The 26597-nt window shown below is 40.4% G+C and overlaps 1 protein-coding gene across 1 annotated transcript in view; it reads left to right on the top strand.

Annotated features, from left to right (window-relative positions):
- Window positions 1-26597, top strand: part of EXT1 (exostosin glycosyltransferase 1) — a 306543-nt gene that overhangs the window by 10612 nt on the left and 269334 nt on the right. The gene's annotated exons all lie outside the window — the stretch shown is intronic.

Here is a 26597-nt window from a genome sequence, read left to right as displayed (position 1 = left end):
TCTTTATAAGTGACTTGCCTAAGTGCACACAGCAAGGATACCAACCAAGGGCCGTTGGTACGCATTCTGCGCCTGCGTTCTTCACATTGGCGTCTATTGCTTCCGCACAGCTGGAGCTGATGTCATAAAGACCACACACAGACGTCAACAATATCGTGATTGATTTATAGAGTATCACTCGTGTTTCTCACCTAGAATTGATTTCATCTTACTGAAGAAGAGACCGTCCTAACCAGCTTGGTAATCTGGTTTCTAAGCTCACAGCAGATTCAAAGCAATCCATTTAAAGAGAGAGCGATTCTTGGGAAGTCAGGTCTGGGAAGAAGGGACAGTTGGAAACCCAAATAGAAGGAAGCAGGCCAGGAAGGGATAACACCCAGAAGAAGTAAAGAAGCTCTGCAGTTTTTAAAAAAATTTATTTTTGTGGTAGTGTAGTTGTGTTAGTTTCTGCTGTCCGGCAAAGTGAACCAGCCGTACAGATACACATTTTCCCTCTTTTCTGGATTTCCTTGTTCTTTACGTCACCACAGAGCCTTGAGTAGAGTTCCCTGTGCTGTACAGTAGGTTCTCATTAGTCACTAATTTTATCCATTGTATCAGTGCTAGTCTCCCAATTCACCCCACTGTCCCCTTTCCCTCTTGGTATCCGTGTCTCTACATCTGTGTCTCTGTTTTTGCTTTGCACATTAAGTTCATCTGTATTGTTTTTCTAGGTTCCACATATAAGTGATGTTATACGGTATTGGTTTTTCTTTCTTACTCACTCTTTATGACAGTCTCTAGGTCCATCCACATCTCTGCAAATTGCACAATTTCATTCCTTTTTATGGCTGAGTAATATTGTATTTTATATATGTACCACATCTTCTTATCCATTCAAGAAGCCCTGCAATTTCAGCTCAGCTGGCCCAGAGCCTGAATGTGACCTACAGATACCCCAGAAGTGTGCCTGTGAGTCCTGCCACCTAGCACTGTGGCGGTCACACCAACCAGAGCTTCTGTAAATATCAGATAAACTGTGCCATGGTACAGTGCCGACCACAAGCCATCACTTGTGTACACTGGCCTTTGTTTAAGAAAGTAGGGGAGCATGTAATGAGTTTTATAACTTTTTAAATTTTAACCACCTTAGTGAAAATAAAAACATTTTGGTGGCCCTAAAAAGAAGCTCTCCATTTGAAAGCTTATCTATTAATACTAAGCTCAGCAAGTTCCCCAAGGGCTCGGGATACAAGGGGTGTCCTTGGGATTTGTATCAAAGTTCTGGTATTTGTTGCTAACTCAGATTTCTGGGGTTTTATGATACATATCAGTACTGTAATGAGAAATATGAAGTTTTCTAATATTGCTGTGTGGGCCTGTGATGTTATTCTTGGTTGACTAGTCTTCAAGTGACTTGGGCCCTGGGCTCAGGTAAAGAGCTTGCCCCAGGTGTGGAGTGTGGAGGCTAGGAATTAGAGAGGGCACGTGCCCTTAAAGGGGTGAAGAGCCGCTTGTCTCGAGCTTAGAGGCTGCCCTGGATGGTGCGTTGGGGCACATGTCCTGCTCTTTCCCCTTTTCTAGGGGCGTCCAGCATGGGAACTGATGGGTGGAAGTCTGGAATGGGTTTCACACACCCTGCATGTATGCCGGCATCCTGACAGACTGGTGGAAGGCATCCGCAGCGGCTCTGATAAACATAGGACCATGCCACCACCGTACTCGGATTTGCCTCGGGGGCTTCTCGTGGCTTATCCATACAGTGTGGCGGGGGTGGGGGCCGGGGTTGGTGCAGCTCCACCTGCCTTTCTGTCCTCAGGCTCTTAGTGGAGTCTTATTCCTCCTCTTTCTTTCCCCGCATGCCCTCCTCTTTCTTTCTTGGAAAGCTGTCCCCTGCTCCATTAATTTCTTCCAGAGTCACTTCCTTGATGCCCCAGACTTGGTCACAATCCCCTGTTGTGGGCTCTTGGAGAACTGTTCTATCTGGCACGGCTGTGTTTTTTTTTCCATTTGTTTAACTATCTGTTTTTCTCTCTCCCCAGTAATTGTATGGGCCCTGAGGGGAGGCTTCAGGTTGGTTTGTCACTGAACTTACTCAGCTGATACTTACTGAGCACCTACTGTTTTCCAGGCACTGGGGATTCAACAGTGAACCAAACAGACACACATTCCTGCCCCACGGTGGTCCCAGTCTAACGATGGGAGACTGATAACCATGTCTGTTGTGGCCTGTGTTAGAATGCTTTAGATCCTGGGAAGAAAACAACCCACGGGAAGGGGTGAAGACGTTGGATCTCAAGCTGGGGAGCTTCTGGAATTGGGGCCCAGGTCCTACTCCTGGCCAATCAGACTCTCTGGAGATGAAGTTCAGGTGTTTAGGAATGCTCACTACGTGATGTGGATGCACAGTGAGAGCGGGAGTGGGGCATTTACAGTAAATGTGGGGCAGGAAGGCCCCGTCAGTAAAGTGACGCTGAACTCACTCACTGCCCTATCCTCTCAGCCCAGCGCTGTGCCTGACCCACCCCCACTGGGCACTCAGGTTTTGTTGGATAAATGAAAAAGAGAAATTACATTTATTTAAACAAGTTACGTTTATTTGTAAATTTTAAAAAATTATTTATTAGGTAAATCACACTTATTCATTTATTTTGCATGTATTTAATTACATTTCTTTAACATTTATTTATTTGATTACTGTGTTTAATCAAAATGCTGTTAACCATTTATTCAATGTATGGGTCTGCAGGTGTCCCTGTCTTTGGTTTATAGCCCAGGAATCCCCGTATTTTCCCCAAGTGCATCATTTACTGATTCATCCAGTTTCTTTTTATTTCCAAAGGGGATATTTCTTCCAATAACCTTTTTCTCCCCCTCCACAGTAGTTGCCTTTCTTTCTTTTTCTTTTTGTTCCTATTCTGTTGAATAAGCTATTGGTGAAACCAAATTAAAATGAACTGACAGGCTTTACTATGTAATGTGAATCTAAAGAATTTATTGCTACAGGAGAAACCATTATGGTGTTTTTGTCATTTAATTTTAACAGTCTGTAGATATTGGGACTTTCTGTCCCCCCTTAATTGCAATTTTTCTCCCAAATGGTAGGTTGAATATAACTTTTGGCTTTCATTTCCTGCTCAGGTTACATCCCAACTCTGTAACTGATATTGAAGCGTTGCCCCAGAGTATATAGTAACACAGTGCTTAATTGAGCTATCAGGCTTCTAATGAATTCATATTGAGATTTATCATTTAATTAAAAAGCAAAGGAGAAAAAAGCAGAGGGAAGGTATTCCATTGTTTCTCCCATTGGCCTCCATTTCCTGCATGTAGAAATCTGCTGACTTGTTTGTGTTAGCTTGTGGAATTGTACGGATATTGCGTAGAAGTATTCAAGGTGTGTAGATCAGAGAGAAGACACTGGCTCACACTTACTTGGCTTTTTAGTAGGTCTTAAATAAAGATTCTGGTTTAGTGGCCATCGTATGACACTTGATTAAATATGAATTATGTTTTATGTTTTTACAAAGCTTGGGAAGGTCATTTTCCAAAATGATTTCTAGTTCTGTATATCTGAAGCAATCTGAAAATCTAATCAGAACGGATCTAATACCGAGATGCTTCAGCTTTACTGAGCAACAGAGAATAAATTTTTCTTGAAGACATCATTTCTTAAATGCTGCACGCTCCTTTAAAATTCGCACTGCATTAAAAAAGCTACCTTTAAGCAACACCTTTTATGATAACTGCATTTTTAAGCATTGCAAGTGTAATCTTGCAAATCTGTAAGTATAGGGTCGTCAGTCTTTTACTGATTCAGAGACTGGAAATGTATAATATGCTCTGTATTTAGATTGTAGAGCTATACTGCATGTTTTTTAAAAAATTGAACAGTATTCTATGTGAAGATAAAATTTAAGTACCTAAATGTTTAGTAAAGTTCAGAGAAGGAGTAGTATTTTCCTCCACTTATTTTAGACTTAGCTGCCTCTAAGAAGTGACCCAAATAGGGTAAAAGAGAATGCTGCTGCTGCTGCTAAGTCACTTCAGTCGTGTCCGACTCTGTGCGACCTCATAGACGGCAGCCCACCAGGCTCCCCCATCCCTGGGATTCTCCAGGCAAGAACACTGGAGTGGGTTGCCTTTTCCTTCTCCAATGCCTGAAAGTGAAAAGTGAAAGTGAAGTCGCTCAGTCGTGTCCGACTCTTAGTGACCCAGTAGACTGCAGCCTACCAGGCTCCTCCGTCCATGGGATTTTCCAGGCAAGAGTACTGGAGTGGGGTGCCATTGCCTTCTCTGAAAAGAGAATAACAAAGATGGAATATCAAAGTAGACCTTTTTGAAAAATTGAGATATAATTGACATATAACATTGTGTTTGTTTTAGGTGTACATCATAATGATTTTACATATACATATATATGTATATATCATATATATTGCCAAATGATGACATATATTGTAGAATATTATATATATATATCTTGTGCCAGGCTCCTCTGTCTATGGAATTCTCTAGGCAAGAATACTGGAGTGGGTAGCTGTTCCCTTCTCCAGGGGATCTTCCCAATGCAGGGATCAAACCTGGATTTCCTGCATTGCAGGCAGATTCTTTACCGTCTAAGCTACCAGGGAAGTCCACCTATATGTTAGCGATATGTATGTATTGTGAAACGGTTACTACAGTAAGTTTGGTGAACATCCATCACCATACATTTTTACAAATTTTTTTCTTGTGCTGAGAAATTTTAAGACTTACTCTTTTAAGAGCTTTCAAACATATGTTACAGTGTTGTTAACTCTGGACACCATGCTATACATTATATCCCCATATAAGGTATACATTATATCTTAAAACTGAAAGTTTGTACTTTTTGACCAACTTTTCATTCGCAAGTGGTATTCATACGGTATTTGTCTTTTTCTGACTTATTTCACCTGCCATAATACCCTCGAGAGCAATCTGTGTTGCCCCAAATGGCAAGACCTCCCTCTTCCTTTTGGCTGAATAATATTCCATTGTCTATATGAGCCACATTTCCTTGATCAGTCCTTAGGTTGTTTCTGTGTCTTGGCTACTGTAAATGATGCTGTCAGAATAAATCTAAAGTTTCTATAAAAATAAGCTCAGAGATTAAGTGCTCTTAAATTCCAAGTATGAAGTAGATTTTCCGGGGGTGTTGGTGGCACTTTGGGCCTCGCTGGGTGCTCAGGTTTCCCTTTACTGGTGTTCTTGCATAGAGTCCTGTGAGTCCATCCCTGATTGGAGCTGTCGGGTCTGTCTGTACACACATCCGTATGTCTTCACATCTGTCTTTTCATCTGAGCAGAGGAGCCTGGTGTTCCGTCATGCTATCGTGGTGTCAGTTTTATCTGGAAGGAGGAGAAATAAGATCACTGGCGTGATCTTAAAGATCTGATGTAACTGTTGTATTATAGAGATAAGGAAGTAGAGGTTCAGGGAAGTTGGGCAACTTGCCCAAGGTCATGTGCTGGTTGTGACAGAATAGGGAGTGAAGCACCTGCCTCTTGACTTCCAGGAGTGTGACCGTGTGGCACGGAGGTCATGCTCTTGGGCTCTGGAAACCAGGGGCTTGAATTTGAATGGTAGTCCTGCCACCAGCCATGAAACCCTGGGTGACTTCTTTCCTCCCATTTCTTCACTTATAACATGCGGATGATAATAATTCCTGCTTCATAGGGTTGTGACTGTGAGGACTAAGTGAATATCACACATAAGATGCTTAGAACAATGCTTACACAGTAAGCGATCAGTAACCATTGTTACTGTCATTAATCTTCCTGTGTCATTAAATCATGTTTGTCTTGTAGAGCTTCCGATTTACCGCTTGTGTCTATTTATCATCCCTTTCATTTCTTCCATTGGCTCTGTTTATAGCTCAGTCTAACTGTAACCTGCAATGTGATACAGTAGCCTGCTAGTCATATAGAAGTTCTAGGTGGTTTGGCAAGTGCCCAGAATTCCAACCACCTGTTGTAACTGTTGCCAAAATACAGCAGATTTTCATTTCCCAGAAGTTGTTTCACCAAGGACGCAGATCATTAATATGACTTAATGTCTTAGACATTTTTTTTTCTTTTACAAATGTACACATCATGCTTCCCACCCATTCTGTGAAGCTGAGCAATGACATGAATCTTCTTGTTCCTGCCTCTTTTTTTTCTTATTTAAACTTTTTACTTCTTATTGGAGTATAGCCAATTAACAATGTTCTGATAGTTTCTAGTGCACAGCAAAATGATCCAATCATACATATACACGTATCCATCCTCCCCCAACCCGCGCTTCCATCCATTGTTCCTGCTTTTTGAAAAGGCAGTAAAACAGTGGCAGACTTGCCAGTGGCATCACCTGAAACGACTTTCTGAGCTAAACCTGCTTGAGACAGAGAAGATAATACTATTTTTTTCTTTTTTCTTCTCTTTCAATTCAAGTAGATGAAGGCGCAGTCCCCTCATGATGGGGTACTTAGCAAATCAGGAAGCAATAACAGTGAATAACTTTCTACCCAAATTTGCATGATAGTTAACAATTGATGGCTTTTCTTTAGGAAGGCATTATCAGCTGCAGCAGGAACCAGACCTCTGGACCCTTTCTGCGTGCTAAGTTAAAGCAGTGCTGTACCTACCCTTGATGATAAACTTGTAATTGCAGTCAGGGTGAACGTTGGGGAGGAAATTTTGCCTGTGTTCTGAAGATCTGGGAGGGTTCAGACACATCGTAATTTATATTTTCTTTCTTTCTCTTGGGAGACACAGCTGCAGTTATGAACAAACACGTGGTAGGAGCTGTTCTGAAATAACCATTTCTGCCAGCAAATCCAGATGTGATCTGATTCCTACTTTATTCCATACTGAAGCGGGCCTGACTGTGTGATTAAGATGTACCACACGGCCGCACCTCATCCCTTGGCACTTTATTACTTCTCCCCTCCCCCAAAAGAACAGGATCATATCCTTGTTGTAAATCACAGAATCATATAGTGTTCTTTAACATCAGCTTTTGCAAAAGAAACTCTAGGGACAGTTCATTAAGTGTAAGTGGGACCTTCCACTATCATCTCCAACACGATAGTGCTTGGCTGCAGAGAATAAGCAGGTGTGTATTTTATTCATAATAGTGACTCTAATCTTGTGTGTGTTTGCATGCGGAAGAAATATTTAAAGTCATTTTTTTTTCTGGGAATAATACTGGGTCAGTGTTGCATATTGTTTTCTATTCAAGAATCAGGAACTTTTTTTTTTGTCGCCCTGTCCTTGTCTTACAGTTCGCTCATCTCTTCCCCGAAAAATAAAAACAGCTTTTCTTTCTCCCAGTAAGCTGACTTGCAGATTTAGGTAGTAGTAGAGATAAAAGAATCACTTTGTATTTCCAGTTAACTCATTTGATTAGATGGGGTGAATTAATTGGATTTTTTGACATGTCTTTTGACGTCTAAGATATTCGCTTTTGAAATTCCCAGGTACAGCAGCTTTCTCAGTCTGCTTCTTGGTTCAGGACTGGTGTGAGACCTGTCATTTGAAGCCTGTCATTTGAGTTCCCCTTGAGGGGGTAGAAAAGTGGCCGAGTGATCTTTCAGATAGTGGAGCATAAATCAACAGGCCCAGGGCATTCCCTGGTTATCACCAGGCTCATCAGCAGAAGCCTGGATTAAGCATTGCTCTGTCCACACACAGCCGATGAGGTGGTAACCTAGGGGCCTGTTTCCATCACGTGTGGACGTACTCTCTGAAGTTTTCTCCCCACTCTGTTTTCTCACCCTGTATAATTTTAGAGGTCTGCAAGCTTTGGGGGACCTCCTTAATGTCCTGTCATTCGGCCTGGGGAAGTTCCAGAATTTAGATTGGGGCAGTTTTAAACCTTACATCATTCTACTATGCATTGTAATTATTTAGGTTTTGTCTCCCTAGATACCTATTTTGTCTCTCTAGGTGTATACCTGGGTAAAGCTAGTTCCTTTTCCTTTGTGCCCCCAGAGTTCACCCCCCACTTAAGCAGCTGACTTGCCAGGTACTTAGTTAAATCCTAACTGCATTTGATTAGCCCATTGAAGTCCTTTCTTTGCTCTAGAAATTCCAGAATCCAAACAGATGAAGGTAAGACTATGCTGTATATACTGGAATTTTTCGTCTTTTAAAGAAATATTGTTTTTTAGTTTAATTTTGCTTTAGTATCTGTCTTTTTCAAATACAGATTAAGGGGGCCAAAAAATTTACTGGAATCCAAGTACATAGCACCTCATTTCATGGTGGAAAAGCAACCGTAATAGGCTCTCTCTCTACCATTTCCCTCCAGACATCTTTTGATTACAAAGTTATTTGGAGGTTTCATACTTTGTATTCTACTTGGGCTTAAGTAAGACTTAAATCATAAGTTTTATCTTTAGACTTGTGGATTTGTTATTCATCTGTTTTCCTGGTTTTAACACAGTGCTGAACATATAGTAGCTCCTCTAGGAATATTTGTCCAATGAGTATCATTTGGCCATGGTGACCTATAAATGTGGAAAGAAAGACTTTTGGAACTTAATAGAAGTCTTTCATTTTGTTTGGAATAAGCAACCCGAAGGGGATATTGAATAGAAAAAGTAAGTTTAGAAGACCCCCCTCCTTTGCCCCCTCACCCCACATTAGGTTCAGTATAGTCAGTGCTAGTTGCTCTGTCAGTTGTGTCCAACTCTTTGTGACCCCATGGGCTGTAGCCTGCCAGATTCCTCTGTCCATGGAATTCTCCAGGCAAGAAGAATACTGGAGTGGGTAGCCATTCCTTTTACCAGGGGATCTTCCTGACCCAGGGATCGAACCGGGTCTCCTGCGTTGCTGGTGGATTCTTTACCAGCTGAGCCACAAGGGAAGCCCTATGATGTTAGAGATTCAGCAGAATCAGATGATTTGCAGCTTTGAAATAACTTGTGTCTTTGACTGTCATTTTAGCTATGAGCAGGTTCCCGGTCGTAATTCTGTAACATCCTGAAAAGCCTGCTTTATGGCCCTTGAGCTGCACTGTGTTGTCTGAGGCCTCGGTTCTTGGCCAGGCACAGTTCTATCGCTTCAAAGTTCGCTTCCTCCCGGAGGGCAGGCCGGGAGAGAGAAGTCCTTGTGGAAGTGTGGTGGACTTTCCTAACAGCTCCACAGGAGAAGAAGCCTCTGCCCACTCCTTTGGTGTTTCTACTGCCCCCTCCGAGAAAGGGACCAGCCGTGCTGCTGGGACCAGAATCTCCATCCCCACTGTCTGCTCATGAATGGGGCACCGCCTGCCGTGCTGAGCCAACCACTCTTGGTGCATCAGCCTTTCTGGACTCTGATCCCACCTCAGAGCCTGTACACAGAGGGCCGAGGGGTGCAGTTCTGTGGCCTCATGCACCCGGGGCCGTTTCCCGCAGGGGGGCTTTCAGCTTCCAGGGTTCGTCTCTAGGCTACTTCATTCTTTTCTTCCAGGCCTTCCATTGCCACTCACTTCTCTGCGGAGCAGCTCCTGTCACCTCCCACTGCCTTTTGAAAAGGATAGGTTTTACACACCTCTTTTTTCCTGGGTCCTCTGGCTGTTAACCAGGAACTGTCAGAGGCATTTCTTTGTGGCTGTTCACAAAAACCCTCCCTCTAGTCTTGAGTCACCCACCCTACTCTCTGCTGCTTCTTTTTAGTTCTTTAGTTCATCTTTTTTTTAGTAACCCTCCTGCCTTACTGTGAGGGTTGTGTGCACACGCACACACACACACACACACAACACACACACACACACATTCTCTCTCTCTCTCTCTCTTTCACTCTCTCTCCCTGTTCCCTAATTCCCTTATCCTACGTCACCCCTTTTATTGCCATTCAAATCAAGCTGTTCTAACTCTTAAGGGTTCTTATCTCAGAAGCTGGAGTTTACATTTAACTTTCAAGATAGAGCCACCCAAAGGTATAGCGTAAACCACAATCTAGTGAGTGAGTGAGAAAAAAAGTTATTTAATTACGATTACAGATTGCAGAACTAATATTTGAGCACTGTTCAAAGTTCAGATGCTACAGAAAGTGAAACTTACCTGTAATGCACCCATATGTCATCGTGAACTGTTGAGTGTATATATCCTGTTTTTGAGGCATATAGCATATTATTTATTTTCTTGAAAATAGGATTATTTTACACACACACACACACACACACACACAGTCTCCTCCTTTGTAATTTTTTTTAATCATTGAATTATACATCAAGCACTGTTACATGTCAGTCCATACAAATCTCTCCCTTGTTTTAATAGCTATATGGTATTCCATTGTGAAAATAATTCTTATTTAGGTTACAGCAGAGTATCAAGTATGGCATTTGAATCCTGATCTTAGTCTGTCTTCCTGTATATTTAGCCTCCATTCTTGGTCTAAGAAAAAGAGGTACACTAAGTATACTTCTAGCAAAATGAGTGCTTTTTTTGGGGGGGGTAGGGATAACTAGTTTAGTAGCTTAAGTGGTGTATTTTCTTCAATTGCCTATGCCTGATTAAAAATCTATTTTAAAGGTTAAAAAGCCTTAGGATTTTAATTGCTTTTTAAAATAAAAAAATAATGCAGTTTAGTGTGTCGATTTAACCAAAGGACCAACGTCTGCTAACTGAAAAAACGTTAAATCTTATGTACAGGAATAAAGAAATGCTTTCACAGAAATTGGGACTACTCTGAGATTCAGAATTGCAGACAGTGAAATTTAGGGTGTGGCCCCTTAAATAAATGTAATTTGGAAAAGGGTTTTAGCACTACTTCACGTAGTACTTTCAAAATGTCTGTTTATTTTCCCTCTTGGCACAAGTGAGCACAAATCATAGCTGGTTAGATGATATCAAAAGTCTGAGACTAGGGCAGGGAGTGGGTCTTACTCTGATTTGATCAAAAGCAAACAAAGCAAAAGCAAATGGAAAAAAGAAGTGAAGTGTTTCTCATGGTGGGACTAAAATGCTGCATGCTGAGTTTTCACTTTCTGATTAGAACTGACAGTTGAACAGATATGATTTATGTCTTTGGGGTCAGGAAGAAACTGTCAAATTTTAGTGTGGCTGTTCTTTTCTCTGTCTCCCCCCTACTTTTTTCCCCCCTTAAGCATGACTGTATTAATCAGATAGCAGCCAGTGTTTGACATGTCCTTCTGTGGTGTTTGCAGACTAAGTCAGATCCATGCCAAAAATCACTTTGCATTTTTCTGATGGAGCAGAAATGAACCTGTTTCATTCCATCTCAACAGCTTTACCCAAATGGGTCAGAGCAGACCTGCCTGATTTCAAGAAGGAGAGTAATGTGGGGTATGGTTTAATACAGGTACTATTAAAAGACTACCCCCCACCCCCTCACCTCTAGGTTTTCTGTTTCCATGAATATTGGCCTTAATTTATCCCAAACAAGCCTATGAATGACCTTGTTCTAGTACTGCTTGCTGATTTCAGCTCCTGAGTAATAACCCAGGAATGTTTTCTTTCTCAGCTCATCTAGGAGGGGGGAGCGGGGTCTTCTGCAGTTACTTTGTGATACATTTACTTTCTACCTGCTGGTTTCAAACAGTATTAATTTTTATGTGCTCCTTGTGCATTGTGTTTAATTAAAAGCAGTTCTATTCGCAGAGGTACTTGTAAGATTCTTTTTTTCTCCCTGAAATGAATAAAACAAATAGGCATCTGGTATTTGTTTTGTATAACACAATCCCCATAAAATGAAGAGTAATAAAACATAATTATCTGTAAAGGCTTGTTTTATAAGCCTGAGAATGGGCTTGTTTCTACCAGCTTTTAAAATTCTGCTCATACTATAAAGAATCCCTTTTGTACATTAATACATAGCAATAATAACAACAAAAACTTCCCAATTACATGCATGAATCCAGCCTATCTTTTATTAAACACATTTTTTTTCCTGTTATGGTATAAATGACAAAGGTTTGTCATCACATTCTCTTTAGGTAAACATGTTAGGCTAAAAAAGGGGAAATATTTACTTCCTGTTCAATATTCTGTTCAACTGGGATAGCTCTATTTATGATTTTTCCCCATAATTAAAGAAAAAATTTTATATCAGGTGTTGATTTTTTGGAGGGGTAGGTCACAGACCACTCTGTATATTCTAAAACCTTTCTTTCAAACAAGCACACATCAAACTTTTGTATACATTTTGATAGGATTTGCAGATCTTCTGATCCTTGGTTAAAGATTCCTGCCAACGCCTGATATTTATTTTGAAAACCATAGTTATAATCTGAAGCTAAGGTATTAGCTTTAGTATATGAATATCTAATGATGGAAATTTGCTCACTGGTTTAGTAGCGTTGGATTTAATTTTGGGGTTGGGCTTCTTTTGGGAAATGGAGGAGTACTCCTGTCTGAGGGAAAGAAAAGAAAACAGCCCTCAGATTGTGGAAAGTATAAAAATTGTTAATTCAGAGGTGGATCTGTTGTCATATTGGATGGCAGTGCCTACACCCCTGGGGGCTCCTGTCCCCAAGACCATTTTTATTGTTCCCATCCAGTGCTGAGTGCGAGCCTTGAAGTGGTGAATTCATCCTCTGAGGTTGTGTGTCCATTGCTGCAAGAATAAAAGAAGCAGTAACAAAACCATGCAGTGCAGTATTTCACGGTGACAGTTTTATGTGGTTGTGTGATGTTGCAGAGCCTTCTATGTGATATCGACCCCTTTCTCTTGAATCAACGCCCAGGGTTTTATTGGAGAAGGGAGGCTTCAGAAATACCTGAGTCTACCACAAAGTTAAGCCCCTAAATAGTTACCCCATTCTGTCTATTATTAAACTAATTGCTTACAGGAAGTAATAAAGTGCATATATCTATTATATAGTACATATACTTACGTCCAGTTTGAGTAATGATGTCTAATTTTAGACTTCTAACCCTTTCTCACCTTATCTTTTGGCATTGAAATTATACTAAAACATTCATATTATTATGAGTGTGGATGAATTCAATAAGCTTAATACTTGGTTTCTCTGTCGTCATCTGTTGGAAAACAAATAGCTTTAAATGAGAGCATCAGTTCCTTATCCAAAGCGGGGAGGTTGGATATTCCACTTCTAGATCGGCAGTTACTTTGCGTGCTTATTTGAAATACCATTTTTGAACATACTTGGCAACTTAAAGTACCCAATTAAAAAGCTCTGTGGAAAGAGGAAGTCTGGGGATGTGTAATTAGTCCTTAGGATTCAGAGCATTTCCTTTATGTGTGGAAGGCCATAATATGAAATCACTGGACACAATAGCTTTATGTCAGGAACTCAGAATAGAAGGCATTTTTAGGATGGATTATTTTTGTACTCTGGGTCTTAAAATGGTTTATCCAAAGAGACTTCCAACTCCATAGAAATACTGATGGTGTGAAAAAAACCTGGTTCTGTGCTTTCACAAAATTTTAGGTAGTTGACAACCATAACTAGCCATCTAATGAACAGGACATAACATTACACAACCATTGCTGGCATTCTTACCCTCTTTATTTTAGTTGATTGACAGCCTAACCCCTCCCACCTTTTATTTTGTTTTATTCTTAAAAGGATAAAGGTTGGGTTCCAGAAAATTGGTCTGATATGGTGCTGTTCCTTACCAAAACAGTGAAGTCTCCCTGGGTAAAGTCAAGTGAGCTGTATAGTCTGAGATTATTTATAGTGTTTACGATAGACCCAAAACACTAAGCACTTAATAGCTTTCCTTATTTACAAGTCAGATTCATCTAAGGGATGTTATTCTTTATTTTTCTGCTGCTTGAAATGTCCCTTTAAGATAGATTATCGGGGGAATACACAGTGACAAAATTCGTTGGTGGTGAAAATGCAGGACAGATAAGCATTTTATTTTTAAATGCTGTGCAATGGAAAGGGTCCATTTTATCTAAGTAAAAGCACCACTTTTTGTCTGAGTGAAGTCACATACACACACGAGTAACATAGAATGGCTAAGTGTATGTGAGAATGTGGCTTTTAGTTCCCAATTATATAATAGATGCCTTCCATTAAAGTTTGCAGTAAGTGAATGTCTATTAAGCAAATTATTTTTCCCCACTGATTTCTATTGTAGAAATGGTGTTGTCTTCCACTAGGCCATGAATGTAATATGTTCTCTAGTAAGAATACTAAGAGAAAGGAAGGAAGGAAGGGAGGCAGAGGGAGGGAAGGAAGAAGGAAGGAAGAAAGCAAGAGAAAGTGAGAAGAGAGAAAAACCCTTTCAATACCATAAATCTAAAGGAAACCTGGACTTTTTAATGAAGCTTCTGTTGGATGCTCAAAGTATAGCCTGTCATAGTGTAATAGTTAAGGTATGGTGTATGACTTTAATAACAAAATGAGGACACACAATAATATCCAAATTCTGAAGGTGTTACCCTTTTTCTTCACCCTTCCTCCCAATTGTTCCCTTTGGAGAAGCAACGTCGCCAAGGAAACCTATGGGTTATTTTAACAGCCTCGGCATCCTTGTCTCCATACTGTATAATCTTGACCGCCAAGTATTGTTTTGTTAACTTGAAGATATAAGTTAAACTTCACTCACCTCTTTTGGAACCATTTTCTCCTAACCCTTCACCAATTTGTTACAAGATATTTGCATGAGAAGTGCTAATGGGTGATACCTAACACCTAGTGGTTGAAACATCTATACTTGGTTAGCAATAAAGTGTCCTAGTTCCTTTCAGTTTACATCTATTGTGGTGCAATGTGGATTGTAGAAGGCCCTGTGCTTTGGACTCCCAGCCCAAATACCTGACATGGATTTAACACCAAGAGCGTATCATCAGGAGGGAACTATGCGTAACACACACTTATCCTTGCAAAGGCTTCACTTGGTGTGTATTGGTCAGTCTCTATTTTACAGGATGGTGAGGCTTAGACTTGTCAAATGACTTGCCCAGAATCACTCAAAGAATGAGATAGCGTTAGCATTTGACCCCAGCTCAGACTGGGCTCAGTAAACTGGAAAATGCTTAACTAACACCATGCCTTGGATCTCAGCCTGGGTTGTGCTCTCAGAGTCATCCAGGGACTATTTTACAACATTGCTATGTAAGGACTCAGCATCTCAAGGAGTGGGGTTCTGGGCATCTGTGTCTTGAAGGTATCACCAGTGACCCTGATGCTCCGTCAGGCAACCTTGACAATGGCTGAATTCTGTTACATGCCCAGTTTACTTTCTTGCTTGTTTGTAGAATTGCTGAACAAAGATCCGATGCCCATAGTCTTTGAGCCTATAGTTGGGTCAGGAAGATGGATGTGCACACAGCCAAGCCTGAGCAAGATGCCATGTAACAAGTACAGAGGTAGTGTCTTAATCTGGTCAAGCTGCTTTAACAAAATTCTACAGCCTATGTAGCTTACAAACACCATACATTTATTTCTCATAGTTGTGGGGTGGAAATCTGGGATCAGGGTACAAACATGATTAGGTTCTGGTGAAAGCCCTTTCCTAGGGGGCAAACTGACCCCTTCTTGCTGTGCCCTCACATGGTGTGTGTGGGGGAATGAGGGATCTGTCTGGTGTCTCTTTTATAAGGGTGCTAATCCCACTCATGAGAGCCCCACCCTCCTGACCTAATAACTGACTCCCCTCCCCAAAGGTCCCACCTCCTAATTCTATCCCGTTAGTGGTTAGGTTTCAATATATGGATTTTGGGGAACACAAACATTCAGACTGTAGCGGGTAGGACAGACTGTTTGCTTTGTAGTAACTCTGATGAGAGGGCTTACAGTGGGTCAGGTAGCATCTGGAACATGGTCACTTCAGACCATAACATAATATAAACAGAATAAGACCTGTTTATTCTAGCCCAGTAGAGTTAGAATCTTTGCTCTCTAAACCCTATAATTTCCTTGGTCTAGGTTCTCATCAAGGTTCCCAGGCAGGGATTTGGAGTCTTCCCCATTAAGTTTGTCTGGGAAAGCTTGGGTTATAAAACCAGTCATTTGTACATTTCTTTGATTTCCCCCCACCCCCATCCCGCAAACTGACAGATATGTTCTGCCCAGTCCACTTTAATGGGGTTATTAGGTCAGAGATAAGGCATCAGCCAAGACTTAAGCAGACTGGAATGATAATGTTCTCTTTTATGCTTTTACTTTTCTTTTTTTTTGATGTGTAATTGCGTTACAGTATTGTGTTAGTTTTTGCTGGACAACAAAGTGAATCAGCTGTATGCATACCTATGTCCCCTCCCTCCCACTCCCACCCTGCCATGCCATCCCTGCCTCCTCCCCATCCCACCCTGCAGGTCATCACAGTGCACCGAGCTAAGCTCCCTGTGATTCTGCAGCAGCTTCCCACCAGCTGTGTATCTTACACACGGTAGTGTATATATGTCAGTTCTGATCTTCCAGTTCCTCTCTCCCTCTCCTTCCCTCTCCATGTCCGTGTGTTTGTTCTCTGTGTCTGCATCTCTGTTTCTGCCCTGCGAGCAGGCTCATCTGTGCCATCTTTCCAGATTCCATACAGACCTGCGCCTCTTTTACTCTTTTCTTATTGAGACCCATTGAACAAAAAAGCTAGTGCTTGATTCCTGAGTTTAGAAAACCTCTGTTGGGCTTCCTATGTGCTGGGCAGTGAGAACACCAGGGTGAGAGAGACTTTTTAGGAACTAATTAATCTCTTTTAGGTGAGGAAGAGAGGTGTTGAGGTAACGACAACTAGAGCCTTGGCAGAAGATCTGTCTAGTAACTCGGATTTAGTTCTTGAATTCTTTGTTTTTGAAATATGGATTAGGGCCAGACTGCCATTGACAACCAGGATTATTAAATACTTATGGTGACTGTTGGGTGATTGACCACATAAGAAGAAGATAGTGCAGTGTTCTCCATAAAGATTCTTTTATTGTGGAGAGGACTGTTCTGTATATTTATTCTTTCATGCTTTGAATATGTACTTATTAAGTGCTTTTTGTGTGCCAGGCTCATTCAAAAGTCTTTAGATCTCAGTAAAGTAATTAGCCTCCAACTAATAAAAATAAATGGAAAAAAAAAGTCTTTAGATCTCAAATTTGGTTCTTAGATGACTCAAGTTCTGAGTTTAGCTAAAGGCATTGTTTCATCCTGAGAAGGAATTTTATCCAATTATAAGCATACTATAAAGGGGAACGTCAGTCTCTCCATCGACCAAACTCTACCAGTTCTACTACTGATTGGTTTTGCCAATCAGCTCTAGGAGGTACAAAACTTTCTTGAACCATCAGTACTGTATTCTATTGCATATCCTGGTAACAGATTCAAAAACTGATTGGAAGAGAAGTTTAATCATTCATGTAAGTCTCACTGTTCAGAAATTTCAGATTTCTTTTCCTCACCACCAACTTAATTCTTTCTTCTCTGTTTTTAATTTCAGAAGAACTTTAGAATGTGCTAGGGAAATTACAAAATGAAGTTGGGAGAACCAGTCAACATGTCATTGGTTCTGTGAATAGGGGTAACTTGTGAGAAAGTTACTTAAAGTTGGATTTTCAAAACTTTTATTGCATACTCGTCCGTTCACTATGTAATACTGTAATTACATTTAGCCCCAAATGGTGTTTTGGGTTGCATTATCTGTTAAGTTGGAACTTTTTGGTTGAAGAGAATATTGACACCTACATTTTAAAAAATGAGCCCATCCTTTTCTTGCTAAAAGAAACCATAGGCATTTGATAAAATCTCCGTTTTAGCATACTCAGTCTTACTATGACTTTATAATGGTTTTATTTCTACCAAGTTTTATCCACATTGGTATGATTGAGAAAGAATCGATATCTCTTACCAGGGGGAAAAATGGAGAATTTTTCAAATAATAAAGTCACAAGATTTCCAGTTGTAATCTTCAGATGTTATCTCATGGCCTCCAGTTTTAGAAGCACATCTTTTCCCGCCAGGTGTGAAGAACAATGCCTCTTAGGACAATGGGGAGACTTTATCACATGAGATTGTCCCTTTTGCATTGTGTTATGGTGCATAGTGTGACAGCTTAGAAATAAACACACTCCTGGACACAACCGGATTCCATTAAGACACCCACTATTTTTAATACATTTTGCTATTTTGGGGCCTGTTATGTTTGTTCTCTTAGGGTGGGAAGAACCGTCCACTTGCTTTAATCTGAGGTCAGAGTTAGCCCTCAGTTCTCTATAATGGACTTGATGATGTTATGGTTTTGAAATAACTGAAAATAGGGGGAAAATGTCTATATGTGTATAACTGAGTCACTTTAGTGTGCAGCCAAGATTGGCAAAACATTGTAAATCAACTATACTTTAATTAAAAAATAAAATTTAAAAATGAAATTAATAGAAATAAAGCCCAAGAAAGTAAAAATAAGCAATGACTGAAAATGCACGTTTCTTGTCTCCAGGATTACGATGGTATCCCTCCATCATTTTTATGCTGTTAATCACACTCCTCTTTTCCAGAACTACCCCCTCTCCCCGGAAGTTAAATGCTGTCATTTAATACACCTAAGTAATACCTGGCTGAAATGCCACAGTGTTTTGTTTTGTTCTCAGCTTTTGTGACAGTGTGAAGAGGAAGGCAAGTGGCGCAGGCGTTGGGCTGAAAGAGGAGAAAATGGAACAGTTGGATTCCCCCAGGGACAGAGTAAGAGATTGTTAATACATTAGTGGTGGGAGGGCTTGTGCAGAAAATACGACTGTACAATTAAATGGGGCTATTAAAAGCATGCCTGCGTCAATTCATTACATGACAGTTGCAATTTCTTTATAAGCCCCGTTCCAAGTCTTTCTCCTCCTGGGACTCAGGAGCGCAAAGACTGCCAGGAAAGAGCCACAGTCACTAAGATGCCCAGTCCCTCACTCCCTGCCTTGGGGGCTGATTGATGAAAACATTTTATGGAAGGAAAGCCCACTGAATACCTCTTCTCATCTGTAGCAGGGGGATAAAAGCAGGGCATCCTTGGTGACCATCTAGATTTGCCCTCCCAAGCACACCTGGCTTTATAAGCAGATACTTGTATAGAAGACATCTGCTAGGAGATAAATCCAAGTGAGTTAGGTAGGAAATTTGGGGTTAGAACTTTTTACTCCAAAGAACACTGAATTGCATTTGTCAATCTTTTGTAAAAAACTGCTCAAATGTTTCTTTCTTTTAGTAAAATGTGTTTTAAAAATCAAATGGAATCTGATTACGTGTATCACTTAGAACTTTGATTAAGGCTTGGGTTTAAGCATGTTTGATATCAAATGGTGTGGTAGAGATTTTGACTTGGCATCTTTTTTTTTTTTTTCATGTTACTTAACTAAGATTATCCCATCTCCCACCTCAACTCCATCCCCTACCCTATTTCCTCATTGGTAAAACAGGATTCTAGTGTATGTCTTATTATAGTTGCTTTGTGAGATTAAAGGAGATACAGAATTGAAAGCATTTAGTACAGTTGCTGACACAGGATAAGTGCCTGCTGAATAGTAACTACTCATTATCAATTTAATTTTAGGACCAAAATAAAAAAAGACTTGTAGTCTCATCTGTCTGTTGAAGGGTAAGACTGAGGAAGCTAAGACCTAGAGATGATGCATTAATTAGTAGAAAAGCGAGATAAGAATCCAAATCTATGGCTTCCCATTGGACTCTGGTGCCACTCATAGTATGAGGTGGTTCTATATTTTGTAAAGGAGGATGTACCCTTATGAATTCGGCCTGATTTTCCTGGGGATTGTATGAACTTCTCCATTTGGCTCCAACACCTTTTCCAGCCCCTGTTATTACATATGGGGGATGCTTTTTATATATTTAAGAACATAGTTTTCAGTTTTCCATTGCTCAGGTTCTTTTGGTGGCAGAAATCCCTGTGCTTTCAAAGGTATTATCATTGTCTGAGTTTTAAAAGAACTACCTTCAGAGGAAAATTCATTCTTTTTGATTATGCCCAAGGCCCACAGAACACCATTTAAACAGCTAGTGATTTTTTTTTTTTTAAGGCAAGTATTTGATTAAAACCAATCTCCCTTAAAGACAAATGTTTCAGTCTGCATCAGGCCCTCTTCAAGGGAACTTCAGTGTGTTTTGCTGGTGGCCAGATCCAATTTCTGGTGAGGTAAAAGAAAAGGCAATTATTATTATTTTTTAATTCATCTGTTAACTTACAGACTTGATATGTTGAATCTAAAGAATGGTGTGAAGATAATAGAAGTCTGAGTACTTAAAAAAAATGTATGACATAGACTTCAGAGAAACAGCTACTTGATCAGATTTTGGGATGGCCTAAAGTTCTCTTTGATAAATGCTATTGACAGGCGAGTGACATTCATCAGCTGAATAACTCAGGAAGCACAGCTGATCTGAACCGGTGGAGATGCCTCCATCCCGTTTTCTGCATTGCTTTGGTGACAGTCTGAGGTCTGTATGGAGGAGACATTGATAACTCCTGTTTTCAGTATAGATCACAGCTGGCTGTTTCCATGGCCTGCTACAGCATCTGCCACTTGCCTCATCCCAGCCTAATTTTTTGCTCACCTTTATTTGTTTTAAGACTCAGGTATAGGGATTTCCCTGTTGGTCCAGTGGTTAAGAATCCAACTTTGCGATGCAGGGGACACAACTTCGATTCCTGGTCGGGGAACTAAGATCCCACATGCCGCAGGGCAACTAAACCCATAAACCACAACTAGAGAGTCTATGCACCACCAAGATCCCACATGCTGCAACTAAGACCTTAGGTAGCCAAATAAATAATATTACAAAAATTAAGAAAAAAAAATGAAAACTCAGCTATCACATTACCCCTAAGAAAGTCCATCTTGTCTTCCTTTGTTGAACCATCCTGGTTAGAGGCCCCTCTCTTTAGGACTCCATAGCACCTTACTTTTGCTGCTTCTCCTCATCCTTCTGGTGCAGTATTATAGTTATATTAAAATAATCTGCTTCTTGGTCTCTTTTTTCCTATGAAGCTTCAAGCTTTTTGGGGACAGACTACTTTTTACTCAGTATTGGAGCAGGGTGCCTGAAGGCAACAGTAAATGTTCATTGACTAAATGAATGAATCACTTTATGTCCAAACCTGGTGTCCCTGGGTTTATAGGCCCTGGTAACCTTTTGTAAATGAAACTATTTTTATATCATTAGCCATTTCGCGTCTTCCTGTCTACTGAAGGGATTTTTTATTTCCATGTAAACCTTGTTTGTGCCCATGTGTCCCTCTTCCCCCCACCACGCCCAGTGTGGCTCATGCTTTGTTCTGTTTTTTTTAAATTTTTGTAGGGTGTAAAGTACAAGAGAGACTATAATGTAGGCTAAATCCCAGGGCTATTCAACTTGACTAGACCCTTTTAGCCTTCCAGAATGTTGAGAAAGTAATTAGTGAGTGGGGAGAACGTGTTAGAAGAAATGGCCATGATTCTTTGTACCCGAAAGAATGTTTCTCCTTGGTGATTGTCACCCTTCTGAATAAATCCTTAAGTAAAGTACAAAAACGCCGGCGGGCCGAACAATGACCAGCCGTCTCCCTTTGGGATGGCAGTCCCTTGTGTGGCAAAGTTCAGAAATGGGTTTCCTGTTCAGATTTTTGACGAGTCATAATGTTGAGTGGCAGGCTAACCTTTGAACTTTCTGCATTTCAAACATCAAAAGAAATTCTGTACTTTACCAAAAAAAGTTGTATTCAAGGAGTTAATACTCTTAAGGCACAGAGAGAAATTAGCATCAGACTTGTGGACAATGATGGAAAAATTAGTATCTTTCATTTGCTCAGTTTCTTTGGATTATAGTTTTTCATTTTTGTTTTTTTACGATGGAGAGGTCAGATTTCCCTAGGTTTTCAGTATGTTGCTTTTAATACCCATAAAATTATTTTTCCTATGCAAAATTGGATTTGATGAAAATGGGTTTTTTTGGAATGACTTGAATATTGCCCTGACTCTTCAAGACACCTAATGGTGTTCATTTCACTTGTGAAAAATCTTGACTATGAGGGACAAGTTTTTAAGTAACATTTTTATAGCATCTGACAACTTTTGGAGCAAAAATATGAATCAGTAAGTGCTTTTAGCACAACTAAAAATTTTCTTCTTGAAATTTAAGATCTTAACTCTTGTTTTGGCAGCAAATTTTTGCATGTAGTAGGCTCTTAACATTGAATTGAATCCATTTGGACTGTTCTTTATGTTCTGAACATCTAGTCTATGTTTCGTTGTGTCCTTCACTTAACTCTTAAGTTGTCTTTTTCTGGAGATGTGTCGTGGCAGATGTATTGTGCTTGTTTCCCGATTATTAATTAAAAAAAAAAAAACAACAGACAACTAAACACCTCCATCCCTCAGCATTTCCTATTTATGAATAATAGTGATTTAAATTTTTCCAACCTGGTTTGATGTGATGATGTGTACTGTAACCAGAGGTCACTGCTTGTTCACTTTACTTTCTTCTTCATCCTTCATTTTTAGAAAAATGACTTACATGCTTATTATGTAAAATGCCTTTCATAATGATCTTTGGGACTGAGTTGTTTTTTTTCCCCCCCTAAAGTGCTCCTGACCTCAGAAGGCTTATTGTTGAAATTTAAAAATGTAATTAAATGCCCTTCACCCTTCAATAGACAAAACAGTAAGATCAGAAAGGGTTCAAAGGGTAACTTGTAGAGTCAAAGGACTTAAAATATGTCACAAATTTTGTTCTATAAAATGGGCAAGACAAAATCATCCTGTCTAGGGAGGCATCCTTGGTTGATAAAACTATAAAGAAACGCAAAATATAATGAATGTTAAAAGTAATCTATAAACATGTTGCCAGTAGTGCATAGAATGAACACTCAATTTATCATAGAAGCATTTAAGTACTTGCCCATGTTCTGATTTTTAAAGAAACACAAATGAAATCAGATTATATGCTATAGGTACAGATTTTTTTTTGGGGGGGTCAAAAGTCTTAAATTTTGAGTAGGATTATGTTGAGTCTGTAGACTGACATAGGGAGAATTTATATTTTTGCAAGGCTGACACTTGTAATCGGGCCTGGACGCCTTCGTTTTACAGGTACAGATTTTAATGGTGGCTAATATGACAGTGCTGAGTTCTTAACAAAAATGTAAGGAATAGTTTCTGAGATAAGGACCTAACAGAGATGCTAGCTAGAAAGGTGACTGTATTGTTTTTTTTTAATTATGAAGGAAATTCATTATCACTTTATTTGTTATTTATTTCTAGTCTTTATGTTAATTCTGGTTTTATTGCTTTTCAGAATAATGAAGACCTAAGTCTTCTGCTGAATTCTGCTCAATTTTGTGGTTTCTTTTGCTTTGTCCATTCATCCTGTAAATGTTATGGCTTCATTCATAATGCCATACCGTGAGCTGGGGCTACAAGGATTAAATACAGCAAGGTAATCCTGCTTGTAAGGGTTTCCCAGGACAGGGTCTTGAATAGTAAGTAAAAATAATGAATAAGGATTTGTTATTTTTGCTCTAAAAGTTTGTGATGGGATTTTGTCCAGGGCAATCTCAGCTGAATTCTCAATAGGGACGCCTCTGAGCTGGACGCTAAGAGATTATGCAGAGCCTCGCGTAGTGGCAGATGACTTGAGAAAGCTTGAAGCTGGAAGCTCACCACTCATGGGTGACCTTTTTCTTATACTGCACAACCCTTGACATTCCTGGCATACTATCTTGAAAGACAGTTTATTGCCTCATAGGAATTCTGGATATTGTCAGAATCATTTGTTATTTTTCAAAATAAAATGGAAAATGCACTTTTTGGAAGAAAAATGAACCTGTTTATTTAACTGCATCGACTTGCGCTTTTCCAGGTGTGGTTTCTTTAATTGAAAGTTCTGTCTGGAAACAGATTTTTCATCTCCCTTCTCTTCTCTCTACTTTTAAAATGGGGAAAATTGGAACATTGCTTTCCAAACATTTTAATAAAAACAACTCCCACAGTGAAATCTGTATGAAGTCTTTATTTTTATTATTCTATATATTTTTATTTTCCCATTAATAATTGTTGACTTCCTGCTTATAGGAAGTCCAATAAAAATGCTTGTGTAATTTCCATTTGGTTGCACAGTTTTGTCACCTAATTGTAAGATAAAAATAATTTCAGCAAATGATTTAATTTTCTAAAAAAATGAGGTGTCTCTAGCTCCTAAAAATTCCATTGAACATTCATTCATCAGACACTGCTGTATAATAGTAGTATCTCGTGTTTATTGAGCACTTATTCTGTGTCAAGCATTGAGCGTCCTGTGGAATTAACAAGACACCTTCACTGTTCTTGGGCAGGAGGGTGAATAACATAGGTTTTGGCTTCCAAAAGCTCAGAGATGAAGGGAGAGCTGTGGTGAGAGGGGTCAAGACAGACACATGCCCAGAAGGAATTATTACTGATGATAATGGAAGTGCATACAAAGACTTTGAAAGTCATAGAGAAAGAGACGGACACTGAAAACTTTTTTAATGTTTACATTTGCTGTTAAAATTCATCCAAAGCAGCCTATCCTACATACCTGCTCTGGAATGAAAGTCCATTAAGTGATTGCAATGGATGGTGTTCAAAATTCTGCAATTCACACCATTTCCCTTCCCTTCTAGAAGGGGAATGTAATGGAAAGTGGAAACTGAAATTTGTTCTTGAAAGCAGGGTACCTAACATTTACTTTTAAAAGCAGCCTAGTTTGTGTCTTGTGGACTTGGGGATCTTACAGTTCTTGTATTATCAACCGGTGACTTTTCTATGAGGTTCTTTTGGAATGATTTTGTGTTTTGTTTCAGGAATATGCTTCCCTCAACCCTGAATTACGTTCGTGGTGATATATAAATCTATAAATTATGTTCATAGTGATATATAAATCCCATCCTAAAGCCTCACCTGGTTGTATTTATTTTCTCTTTTCAGTATATAAAATGTAAAAGGAAACAGAATAATTACCCCCTACAGTACAAATAACAACTCCTTCTTCCACAAGAACTTTGTTTAAATAATAAGAAACTTGGATCCTTAGTACCATTCTTTAGTATACAGCACCGCCTTGGTATAAACTTTTCCATAGGGTCACAAAGAGTCCAGCACAACTTAGCGACTGAACAGCAAAAAAGCACCCCTCCGCCTTCTGCCACAGTGGACTCCTGAGGCTTCCTCAAGGTGAATGGACGGGCTTCTCTTCCTATCTTGTGGCTTAAGCTTGAGAGCAGAGACACAGCACAGCTGAGGTTCCCAAACGTGCAGATGTGTGGGTCCAGCCCAGTCCTGATTCACATTAGAATTCCCTTGCTCTGCTCTCTCAGAGCCCACGACTTTGGGTGCTTTCTGGAAGATCCTTTGGCAGATGCCTTGGCAAGATGTTGCCAAGATAAAAGAGTGGCTCTCCATTTGCTCAGTCAAGTTAGATCTGTTTTGAGAATTCGGACCTGTGTTTAAGCATCACTTAAAACAGTAACATCTGTCAAATGTTAACCATGCCATTATATTTGAGAGGGGCGGAGAAAAAAATAAACTTTTAGGAGGAAAAAAAAAGTCCTTTAGGAGTGTGCGGTAATTGAAATCCCAGCATCCCAGTAGTGGTTTATTGTAGTCATTGGAAATGAATGGGGATGGTAGCCACACCTACTGGAATGGATCTAAATAAAACTTGGAGCCAGCTCTCCGCTCCCCGAGAATCCCAACCTCCTGTGGTCCAGATTTTCATATTCTTCCCAATTTGCCCCAGAGCACGCTGTGACCCTCATCCATCTTTTTTGCATTTAACTAAGCTGTAAAGGGATTTATATGCTTTCCATTAGTCTTAGCAAAGCTGCTGTCATGAATATTTAATAGCGAGCAGTTTGTTTTCTTTTTCTTTCTTTCCCAGCACCGCCCCCCACCCCAACCCCCACCTCTCGCTCGTCTTTAGCCTGCCAGGAACAATGTAAATATCTCAGCCCCTCGCCCCTGGTCCGATCCTAAAGTGGCTCTAGACTCAATTTAAAGCCTTGAACCCCTAAGGCTATTTCCCCCCCTGCATTGGTTGCCCCCCTTCTCTCTTTTGGTCTCTCCCCGCTGGAATTGCTGTCCGTTTCGCGGTGGCGCGCGGTGGCGCGGGGACCAGCCTGCGCGGGGCTCTGCCTCCGCCGGGTCTCCCGCGTACTCCTCCTGCGCAGCAACGCAGCCGTCCCGAGTCCCCCGGGACGGTCTTTTCCTTTGAACTTCACTGAAGCACAATAGCTGCCCTGCAACTTCGCTGGGGCTCCCTCGGATGCATTCCTGACACTTGCACGGGTCGCTGGTCCCTTTCTCTTTGCAGCCGCAAAAAGGATGAATGTCTGGGACAGAAAATGACTTTCGAAGACACTAAAAGATTTACCGCGCCTAGAGCAACCTCTGAACTTTGCGGTTGTTATCTCAGAAAAATGCACTTTTCCTGTTGATGGCTTAGAGCGGTTCTGGGCCTTCTCTCCTCCTTCCCTTCCTCCTCTCATCTCAGCGTTTACTTAGGGAATTTCCTCATTTCACCGTGACCCCATCCTCCCCTCCATGCCTTCCCCCTTTTCATTTTTGCATTGTCTCCTCCTGGGCCTGGGAAATGAGAGGCTCCCAAAGGCAAGGGTCTATCCGCAGTAAGCTGAAGAGTTAAATCCTTCTCTGTAGGGGAATGTTAAGAGCCCTGCAAGCCCCTTCTCCTGCTGGTGAGGTCCCGCCTGTGAGAAT

Source organism: Muntiacus reevesi, chromosome 12, assembly GCF_963930625.1.
Source record: "Muntiacus reevesi chromosome 12, mMunRee1.1, whole genome shotgun sequence".
Lineage (NCBI taxonomy): Eukaryota > Metazoa > Chordata > Mammalia > Artiodactyla > Cervidae > Muntiacus > Muntiacus reevesi.
This window is presented reverse-complemented; position numbering and strand designations above follow the sequence as displayed.